The sequence below is a fragment of the Gastrolobium bilobum genome, unplaced genomic scaffold, assembly GCF_033153095.1.
Source record: "Gastrolobium bilobum isolate Gb01-03AN ecotype WA unplaced genomic scaffold, APGP_CSIRO_Gbil_v1 utg122777, whole genome shotgun sequence".
Classification (NCBI taxonomy): Eukaryota; Viridiplantae; Streptophyta; class Magnoliopsida; order Fabales; family Fabaceae; genus Gastrolobium; species Gastrolobium bilobum.
In genome coordinates this window covers 32,869-44,623 of record NW_026898180.1, presented here as the reverse complement: position 1 = coordinate 44,623, position 11,755 = coordinate 32,869, and the positions used below count along the sequence as shown (strand labels likewise).

Below are 11,755 nucleotides of genomic sequence, written 5' to 3'. Positions count from 1 at the left end.
GCACTTTCATTTTGCAGCTGGGCTTCTTTGATTCTGGTCATCAGTTCATTCTCAATGCTCGTGATTTCAAAGCCACAAATTTGACATGGAAAGATTTTAGATAATTGAATATCTCTGAACCTCTCTATCACATCATAATCTCTAATCATCATGCTTGATATGCTCACAGATTTACGGCTCAGTGCATCAGCTACAACATTAGCCTTGCCAGGATGATATTTCAATTCAAAATCATAGTCTTTTAGGAACTCGGTCCACCGTCGTTGTCTCATATTCAGCTCCTTTTGATCAAACAAGTATTTCAAACTCTTGTGATCGCTGAATATTGCAAATTGCATTCCATACAAGAAATGCCTCCACTGTTTCAACCCAAAAACAATTGCAGCAAGCTCAAGGTCATGGGTTGGATAATTTTCTTCATGCGGTTTCAATTGCCTCGATGCATAAGCTACCACTCGCCTATCCTGCATCAGCACACATCCCAATCCCTTCTTGGAAGCATCGCTGTATAGCTCAAATTCACCTTCCGGGTCGGGAAGTACTAACACCGGAGCGGTCGTCAGTTTCTCCTTAAGGCTCTGAAAGCATTCTTCACATTCTTGTGTCCAAACAAATGGAGTATCCTTCCGGGTCAAACGGGTCAATGGCAACACCATGGCTGAAAATTCTTTAATGAATCTCCGGTAATAACCAGCCAAACCCAGAAAACTTCTTATTTCTGTTACTGTCTTGGGTCTCTCCCAATCAACAACTGCCTCTATCTTGCTAGGATCAACCGCTACTCCCTCAGCAGAGATAACGTGACCCAGAAATTGCACTTGAGAAAGCCAAAACTCACATTTAGAAGGCTTTGCATATAACTGTTTCTCTCTGAGAATTTGCAACACAGTTCTCAAGTGGCTTTCATGCTCTTCCTTACTCTTCGAATATATCAGGATATCATCAATAAACACAATCACGAATTGATCCAGAAACGGCTTAAATATGCGATTCATGTAATCCATAAACACCGCAGGAGCATTAGTGAGTCCAAATGGGATTACTTGATACTCATAATGTCCATATCTAGATCGGAAGGCAGTCTTCGGAATATCTTCCTGCCTAATTCGGATTTGATGATAACCCGACCTCAAATCAATCTTTGAGAAGACACAAGCACCCCTCAACTGATCAAGCAAATCATCTATGCGAGGGAGAGGATACTTGTTCTTAATGGTAACCTTATTCAACTGACGGTAATCAGTGCACAATCTCATGCTACCGTCCTTCTTCTTAACAAATATGACTGGTGCTCCCCACGGGGACACACTTGGCCGGATAAACTGCTTAGCCGAAAGCTCCTCAATATGCTTCTTTAACTCGGCTAATTCCGGTGGTGACATCCTATACGGAGCCAGAGAGATAGGCCCCACACCAGGCAATAGATCAATCGTGAACTCAATCTCTCTATGAGGCGGAAGTTGTGGAATTTCATCTGGAAACACATCCACAAACTCCCTCACCACGGAAATAGTGCCAATCTCCTCATGACTTCCGCCTACTAAACCCCCCACAAAGACATATCCCAATGCCCCGGCCCTCAAAGCCTTTCTAACCTGCAACACAGATAGATATGGGGAAGAACTAGTAGCAGAATCATCAGCATCAAGCACAATCCTTTTACCGCAGCAGTCTATCATAGCACAGTTCTTTGACAACCAGTCCATACCCAAGATAACTTGAAGGCTGATCATCGGTAAACAAATAAAATCCAGCACGTAATCTCGGCCTTCATATTTGAACTCAACATCTTTACACAACACGGATGTATAACACTCCTCTCCAGTAGCAGTAACCACTTTCATTGGAGGGCGAATGTCATACATTTGCAAATTTAGCCCAACGGCCATAAAATCAGACATACAGGAGTGTGTAGCTCCTGAATCAAACAACACTTCAACATCCATATTATCAATGTAAATTGTACCTTTCACTAGATTCGGAGCCTTCTCCGATTGCTGACGGTCCATGGTATATACTCTACCAACCGTCTGAGACTCTAGCATAGGTTGAACAACAGAGACCGGAACGGCAGTAGCTTGAACTGCCATAGTCCTTGCTTCGTTCTGAGGACACTGCCTGGAGTAGTGACCGGATCTTCCACATTTAAAGCAAATCACCTCACCAGTAGCACATGGACCTCTATGCTCTTTGCCACATCCCTTGCACTTGGGAGGAGGTCCTCTATCAACAAACTTCTTCTGAGTACCGGGTTTTTTGAACAAGTCAAAGGGCTTATTCGCATTCAGCTTCTTGCCTTGCACCTTCCTGTTCTTCCAATAACCGGAGCCCGTTGCTTTATGAGAACTAGGTGCCTGAGCCTCAGAAGACTTCTTGGTTTGGGACACCTTATACACTTCTTCCACCTTTCTACACTGGTTTACAAACCGACTGAACTCTCGGATGTCACAATTTGACATCTTCCGAGACATCTTCTCATTAAGACCCCATTGGAACTTGGAGGTCATTTCAGCCGGGGTGGGTAAGGCTCGCCCATAGTTGGCGTATTTCACCAACTCATTGAATTTTGAGAAGTATTGGTCAATAGACATCGACCCTTGTTTGAGATCGTTATACTCATTCTGCTTTTGTTCCCTAGCCTCTCTAGGGAAGTAGTTGTCCAAGAACAATGTCTCGAATAACCGCCATGTGATCTCCCGACCTTCAGCTTCTAATGGCTGCACGGTATTTGTCCACCAATCTTCTGCTTCCTCTTCCAGCATATAAACAGAGTAAGCCAACTTCATTGCGTCAGGGCACCTCATCACCCTGAATATCTTCTCCATAGCTTGGAGCCATTTTGCAGCCGCCATTGGCTCATAACCTCCCTTAAAAGAAGGAGGTTTATGTTTTCGGAAAGCCATCAGTCTCCTTTCCTCCATCTCATGATCGCCGACATTTTCAACCTGAGGTTGACGAACCTCGGTGTGATGACTCAGACTTCCAGAGTGATGGCTACCCTCACCCTCATTATTACCCACTCCACCCTCTTCCTGTGAAGGAGGTGGAGAAGGCGTAGCAGTGTGAGGAGGAGGAGTAGGTTGCCGGTTCACGGGCCTAGGACCCCTCAACGTCCTCAGCTCGGTCATCATCGCGGCCATAGCAGTCCGCGAGTCTTCATTTGTTTTCATCAGATTTTCATTGGCTTGCCTGCTAGCAGCCAACTCCCTCTGAACGGCTGCAAGAGCTTCAGCCACTGGATCAGGCTGTACGCCCGTTGCCCCACGGCCACTTCTAGGCCTCACAAGAGCAGCCAAAACAGGTTCTGGCTGAGCATTGGTGTTTGATGGTCCGGGGTTGTTTCGGTTCCTCGTCATGTCACTACACATGTTACACAAAGAAGTGAGTTGATCAGGCCCACACTTAGTGATCACAAATGCAATAATCATCAAGAGTACTAAAACAACTATAAAGCATCAAACACTAAGCATACTCAACAATAGCTAACAGTTATTCCCGACGAAACTGCTCTGATACCATAAAATGTAACACCCCGTTCTAGAACCGGTTTGTTAACATCGCATTATGATATTAAGCGCAGTTACAATCACCTGGGCTCAATTAAAATCCGGATAAATTTTTCATTTTAAAACGTACCGAACTTATAATACCCAATTTCGTGATCATAACCATATTACCTTGCGGAAACAGATAAATTAAGCTTAACATCATGTTCATTTCCCATTTTTAAACCATTAATTTACTTTTTGTTTAGTTCAACACTTCTACTATATTGTAGGTTTCTTCATTAGCTACCCGTGGCTTCAAACCGTGCTCAAATCGGAGCACTGTAGTCCAAGTTAGGACAATTTGAAGCAACACAAGAGAGTGTTGGTCACAGGCCCAGCGCGCTTCAGCGCGCTACCGGGCGCTCAAGCGCGCGCTATCGGGCGCTAAAGCCTCCATCTGGGCGCTTAAGCGCACGGAGGCAGTAAGCATCAGCATTTCCGATGTGGATGGGCGCTTAAGCGCGCAACAGGGCGCTCAGGCGCGCTAGCCTGGGCGCTCAAGCTCCCACTGGGACGTTTTAGCGCGCAGAGACAGAAGCATCTCCTCCTTCAGTGGCGAAGGGCGCTTAAGCGCGGACCAGGGCGCTCAAGCGCGCAACCCTGGGCGCTTAAGCCCCACCCTGGGCGCTAAAACACGAGGGGGCAGTAAGCCACCCAACTTTCTGCAGCAAAGGGCGCTTAAGCGCACGCCAGGGCGCTCCAGCGCGCAATCCTGGGCGCTTAAGCCCCCACTTGGGCGCTCCAGCGCGAGGAGGCAGAATGCATTGGCACTCGCAGGGGCAGCAGGGCGCTTGGGCGCGCTCATGGGCGCTTAAGCGCGCTGCCAGGGAATTCCAATTCCCACATTTCTCAAGTCCAAGCCTAGGGGAAAATGCATCCCCATTACAAACCACAAATGTCCATGCCCCGAAACTAAATCCTAGCACTCATCCAACCTCTCCTCATGAGATTTAGCTAGAATTTGGGCAGCATAACCTTTGTTTTCTCATCGTTTACCAGTTTAAACGAAGAGGGTACCTAATTGATTTTCAGCCCAACCAATTCAACAACTCAATACATAACAAGCATGCATATATTGAATTCCAAGTAGACATCATTTACATTACATATCCTTTACAAATCATAGAACTTAGCTTACAAAACACTATGATCATTCCCTTGGCTCCCATCAACAAAAGGTGTAACCAAAGGCATGAGCATAGGCTAAGTTCATCCAATGAATCAAGATATACAAATGATCATGGGCTTTCAAAATAAAATCCTATACATGTCAACTACAAAAGACATGCATAAACTCAAGGAAGTGCCATATTTCAAGCATAATCTAGGTATGGCCACTTGCCACCAGAGGCTCCTGCAGCGTCCTTACCTGAAAGGGGGTCCCCACAACACGGGGTGAGATATACGAATATATCCAGTAAACCAGGGGTCCTTGGAGCATCTCTCCACCCCACAGTTCCATATCAGTGTAATAGCAATAACAATAATAATGCAGTAAATACATATCTATGCAAAGTGCAATACATCTCCAGGAGAAATCCCTCGAGCTCTCAAGCTGTCCTAAGGAAACTCAGATGCAAATAGTCCTACTGGCCAGCTAACTACCAAGTATGATTTACGCATCGTCATGCCACATACCAACATAGGGAAACACCATCCTATGCCACACCAAATGCATACACATACGTATAACAAAGCATTACACTATTTTATTGCATTTATATACACTATAATCACCACTACCCTTTCAGGGCTTGGTGGAACAATCAAGGGAATTACACCCAAGGTCCGAAGGCTTACCTCAATGCTTCAGTCAACCTTTGTTCACCACCAACAGGTTCCACAGTCAGTCAATTACAATACTTCACTTCTCAAACAAAACCTACACAAGGTTTAATGCAATTAACACATATTGCATCCAATAACATCTCATAGCTATCAACCAAGCTATACAATTCATACCAAACATAAGCATGAACTCACCTATCCAATGGAGCTAATCAAGCTCCATAGCTTGCTCCAATGGTTGGTCTCTCAAGGTTGGCCCAATTGCCTCAATCCTAGACAACACCAAGGCATAATCAACAACCAACCAAACCAAACCATTTATCAACAATGCAAGAAATCCAATATCTAAGTGTCATATTCTTGCCATTTTCCAAATATACTCATTTAGCTATCTAAGCTCATTTTCACCGATTAAACGTCGTTCCTAGCATTTTTCACAACATGCTCTAAGCTTAAATCTTCCTAGAACATAGTCAATTCAACTACATTTCATAAAAATCCCAATTTACTATTCACAAACCCTAACTCATGCAAATTTCAAGGAATCATGAGGTTCAAGGGTTAGAATCTTACCACCAATGGTCACACAACCAAGGATTGATGGCTCCTCAAGCTTCAATGGAGGTAGAAACTCTCAAAACCCCAAAATCTCACAAAGGGTCGAATTTTTTAGAGCCAATATCTCACCACACAAAGCTCCCCACTAAGAACTAAGCTTGGATCATGAAAGAGGGGAAGATTTAGAGTGGTTTAGGCTTTTGAATCACTCCGATCGGTTAAGGATTGCTCCATCTAGGTTCTCTCTCCTTCTCCCTCTCTTTTTTCCTCTTCTTTCTCTCTTCTCTTCTGTTTCTGTCGACGGGGAAATGGGGGGGAAGATTGGGTTTCTACTTGTTTGCCACTTAACATTAGTTAAGTGGAATCAAGTGGGTATTGGTTCGTCTATCTATTCAACTCCAATAATTACCAAACTTTACCCAAAAGTCTGAAATATTATTCTAGGAATATTTCCACTTTTATTTTTATATTTTGGGTACTTTTGCCTGTACCCATTTATACCCCTTAATTTTCACTGAGTACACTTTTTAACTCCAAAGTGACTCAGATTCATTTAATTAAGCCTTATACTTAATTTTACTCATTAAAACATGCTTAATTATTTAATTACATGCAATTTGCTAATTAATTAGGTTAGGGCTATTATACAAGTAATAAAGAGTGAATAGAGTATCGTCTCCACGAGGATTGAGGCACCTAAGTTGTTATAACTATTCCTCTCTTGTTGGATTAATCAAAATAGGTTGAGAATTATTGTAGTTCATGAAACAAACTAAAATAATTAAAGTAAAAATGTAAATGATTCCAAAAGTGTTTTCAGAATGCAAGAACAAAAGATTAAGGATTGGGAAAATATTTGAGAAAATATTGCGGTAAGAGAAACAAACACCTTTCTGATCCCCACCTTGCAACTTGGATTACGTTTACATTTACCTATTCAATTGATCGAACAATTCATCATCTTTTATATGATTAGTTAAGCCATAATCCCTTAGTGATCTTAACCTTGTCAACTCTATTAGAATCTTAATCACTTAGAAATTCATTTTCGAGTTAACCCTTAAAATCAATGAATCTTTAACGTTCGCGGTTCATATAGCTTATCCCTAGTGCGTACATATCTTATTCTTTGTCAGGAATTAGAATTCCAACATCCCTATTGTAAACCCTAACCCTCGCAACCCTACTAGATTGATCAGTTCCAATAGAATTATAGAATGAAGAACAAGAAAGGATAAATGCAATTAAAATAGATAAACATAAATTTCAACCAAGGTACAAGGGGTTCACATCAAGGGTTGTGACTCTTACCACAATGATAAAACTAGTCAGACATATTCATGTCTGACAAAATAACAATAAAAGAAAATAACATTTAAAACCTAGAAGAGAAAAGGAAGATGAAGCTCTTCCGTCTTGATGATCGAATCCTTGAATCTCCTCGAAGCTCCAAGGAATTCCACTCTCCTTGTTGTCTTTCTCTCCTTCGTTGTCAAAAAGTTCCTTCTTCTCATGTTTCTGATCCTTTTATTAGGTTTTGGGAAAACCTATTTTCATTTGCACTCCAATTGGGCCTTATTTTAGCTGATTCGCACTTAAAAATATATCGCCCACGCACGGGGCGCCAAGCCTGGCGCCCCAAACTTGGGAGAAACAGAAGCTGAATCTGTCAACGGCGCCCCGGGCGCCAACTTTGAAGTGCCGTGCGCCAGTTCCGCGCGCCGTGCGCCAGGTTGGAGTGTCGTGCGCCACCTCCCGCGCTCCGTGCGCGGCCGAAACAGAAGCAAATCGTCGCTAAAGCGCCCCGTGCGCCAAGTACCGAGCCCCGTGCGCCAGTTTGGCGCGTCGTGCGCCAGCGGGAAATTTGGTTTCTCCGTTTTTGCTCCTTTTTGCGGCGTTTCGTGCTATTTAACATATAACTTGAGTGAGAGCATGATTGAGAAGGAATAATCAATATTTCTTGCATTTAATGACTATTTTCACACATTTATGATTAATTCTTTGCTTCTTTTAAGTTAGAAAACATCATCTGCTAGACTCACATCATAATCCTACTAAGCAGATACTGACTTACACTGAAGCAGTGAGGACGATTGATCCCATGAAGGCAGTGGGAAAGCCTCATACTTTATGGGTTGCTTTTGCTAAGTTGTATGAGCAGCACAAAGATCTTGCCAATGCTCGGGTCATATTTGACAAGGGAGTACAGGTTAACTACAAAACTATGGATAATCTGGCTACTATCTGGTGTGAGTGGGCAGAAATGGAGTTAAAACATAACAATTTCAAAGGAGCACTTGAGCTTATGAGACGGGCTACTGCAGAGCCTTCAGTTGAGGTGAAACGAAGAGGTATTCTTAGTTCACCTTGTTCACAATTTTCCCCAATATGCTATACTTTTAGTTCTTTAATATTATCATATTTGTTGAGGGAGGGCATGACATGAATTAACTTTGGATTTGTCTTATACTTTACTTTTAGTGGCTGCGGATGGGAATGAACCAGTTCAGATGAAACTGCATTAATCTTTGAGATTGTGGACATTTTATGTTGATTTGGAGGAAAGCCTTGGTACTTTGGAGTCTACTCGGGCTGTTTATGAGCGGATATTGGATTTACGAATAGCCACACCACAAATAATAATCAATTATGCATACTTTCTGGAGGTATGGAGCAATTGTTGTGTTTTAGTACAATATCTCTTTTGTATTTTACTTCCACTGGTTTTGACTGATTGACAAATTGTTAGATATATTTATGGAGGAACATAGATACTTTGAAGATGCTTTTAAAGTTTATGAAAGAGGTGTGAAGATATTTAAGTACCCGCATGTTAAAGATATGTGGGTTACATATCTGTCTAAATTTATAAAGAGATATGGAAAGACAAAATTGGAGAGAGCGAGAGAGCTATTTGAGAATGCGGTTCAAACGATATGCACATTTCTCCCCTCAAATCTAAGTGTTCTTGAAGTATTATTTCTTTATGAGTTTTACATTGGTGATCCCAGAGCATGATTAAGTTTAAACTTTAGAGTGTGTCAAATATCAACAAAGCTTATTCCTGAGGTATTTTTGAAAATGACCCATCATAAAATAGTCTGCTTGATGATCTCAGTTTTTTTTTTTGTCATTTGTATGGTTGTAATTTCCACTACTCAAGTTGAACCTATAAAATATTAATTAATTTTTCATAAAACATCAAATTTGGTGAGTCGATGTAGATTAATGCTGATATATTGATGTAACTCATGTAATGCAATTAAGCTTATATTATTACCTTATAAGGTTTAGGTGCAACTTTGACTAGTGTAAGTGAAAGTCAACCTTTCGTATATATGTGATACTAATATGTGCTGCACCTGTTAGTATACGTCATAGAATATTGTGGTATGACTATATTTGCAAGTTTTAACTGCACTTGAGTAACCTTTCCCAGTTGTTTGTATTGTGTTGAAGTTTTGAAGTATGGAAAATGCGTCTAGTTTGTCAAAGATATATTAAGTATTTTTTAGTTATCTGCATTATATGATGATATTTTATTTGCTAATATCGCTTTTGAATGCTGATAATGTTTTATAATACTAACCTAATCCTTCTTTGGGTCATGCTTGCCAAACAGGCCCCAGCTGATCAAGTGAAACCTCTTTATCTGCAATATGCTAAGCTGGAGGAGGATTATGGACTAGCAAAGCGGGCTATGAAGGTTTATGATCAAGCAACTAAGGCTGTTCCTAACAATGAGAAGTTAAGCATGTACGAAATATATATTGCTCGTGCAGCTGAGATATTTGGTGTTCCCAAAACAAGGGAGATCTATGAGCAGGCAATTGAATCTGGTCTTCCACACAAGGATGTCAAAACTATGTGTTTGAAATATGCTGAGCTGGAAAAAAGTCTGGGAGAAATTGATCGGGCTCGAGGAATATATGTATTTGCCTCTCAGTTTGCAGATCCACGGTCTGATCCATAATTTTGGAATAAGTGGCATGAGTTTGAAGTTCAGCATGGGAATGAAGATACCTTCAGAGAAATGCTTCGTATTAAGCGTAGTGTCTCTGCAAGCTACAGCCAGGTTACTTGTGCCTGATTGGATCCTCTTTTTTTAAAGCTAGAAGCTCCTTATAAGCATAAGCTAGGCCAAACAGGTTTTGAGAAAAACTCTTATAACGAAAAGCTCTTTTTTTATAACGAAGAAAAAAGCTGAAAACTAAAAGCTCCTAGGAGGAGCTTTTTTTAATCTCTTATCTGTTTTTCTTGAATTGTGTACTTTTTTTTTAAATGAAAAGTGATAAAGATAGAGAAAGATAATTTTCTTGAAATATGTGATTTTAAGTCATTTTTAAGCTAAAACTTTTATATAATTTCCAAACAGCTTCTAGCTTCTTTTTTTAAACTTTTTTTTTAGCTTTAGCTTACAAGTAGCTTCTAGCTTGTTTTCATTTTCATTTTTCCTGTCTGTAACCTTGATATTCTGCATTTATTCTAATCTTAGTTGTATTGTTTTTCCAGACACATTTTATACTGCCTGAGTATATGATGCAGAAGGATCAAACTGTGAATCTTGATGAAGCCAAAGACAAATTGAAGCAGGCTGGGGTACCTCATGAGGATGAAATGGTCGCTTTAGAAAGGCATTTAGCCCCAACAACTAAGAATATGGTGAAAAAAGATAGAAAAGTTGGGTTTGTGAGTGCTGGAGTGGAATCACAGTCTGATGGAGGGATAAAAACTAGCGTAAATCATGAAGATATCGAGTTACCAGAAGAAAGTGACTCTGATGATGATGATAAGGTTGAAATTGCACAAAAAGATGTCCCTTCTGCTGTTTTTGGTGGTTTGATTAGAAAGAGAGACGAGAATGAAAACAACGAAGAAGCGGATGGAGCGAAAGATAAGGATAATGAGAATCGGCTTGGTGCCCTTGAGAGAATAAAGAGGCTAAAACGAAATTAAATTTTGGGTCAGATTATTCGGGATGAAATTTTGATAGCACTGAAATTAGTTTTGATGGTTTTGTATTATGTACGTGTCAATCTAACCAGAGTTTTTAACTGTATTTAAGACGTGTATATCTTGCAGTAAACTGTAGTTCTTAAGTTGTATTCCTTTTCAAATCATATTTATTTTCAGCTTAGAGCTACCAAAGTTCCAGGAAAATTGTTGTCTTTGGGTCTAAGAACCACAACATGCTATTGATAAGTTATCTGAACTAATATAAACAATAGAAAGAAGTATACACAAATTTATCTAGGAAAGATAAGAAAAGTATTACTATACAGAAATTCGAAACGATGAATCGTGGTGGAAGAGCCCCTCCAATTTGATACCAGGTTGAAATTTGCTTCCCAAACGCATGGAACTTCAATTTTTTTTTGTTTAATAGTTGAAATAAATGGAACAACAGATAAAAAAATTGATTAGCTTCTTAAAGAGTTGTTGTTGGTCTAGTGATGTCCAAACTAAATTCAAGTATTTGATCTGTTTAAAATGTAATTGGTTCAATTTCTCAAATTTGCAATTTATGGGAAGGGTGAGGCTCAAACTTGAAAACAAATCAGTCTGGACATTAAGGCTTCAGCCACTGATTGATTTCTATTAAAATAAAATAAAATAAAATGATCAGCTTCTCAAACGGTTGCTAAGAAAAAGATTAAGGGTATGAGATTTTGTAAGATAAAGTTATGATTTTGTTGGGCTTCTCTGTTTGTTTACTTCATTCCTCAACATGTTCGTTTGGGTTTAATAACCAATTTTGTGATGATTTTTCTCTGGTTTGGTCTCGAGAAATCTCTTATATAAATTATAGACATATGCCATTTGGAAACCACCTTATGGTGAACTGATGATTGCTTGGTAAT

The 11,755-nt window shown here is 40.3% G+C and overlaps 1 pseudogene; it reads left to right on the top strand.

Annotated features, from left to right (window-relative positions):
* Nucleotides 1-7,909: 7,909 nt before the first annotated feature.
* LOC133313601 (uncharacterized) lies at nt 7,910-11,025 on the top strand (annotated as a pseudogene).
* Nucleotides 11,026-11,755: the final 730 nt, after the last annotated feature.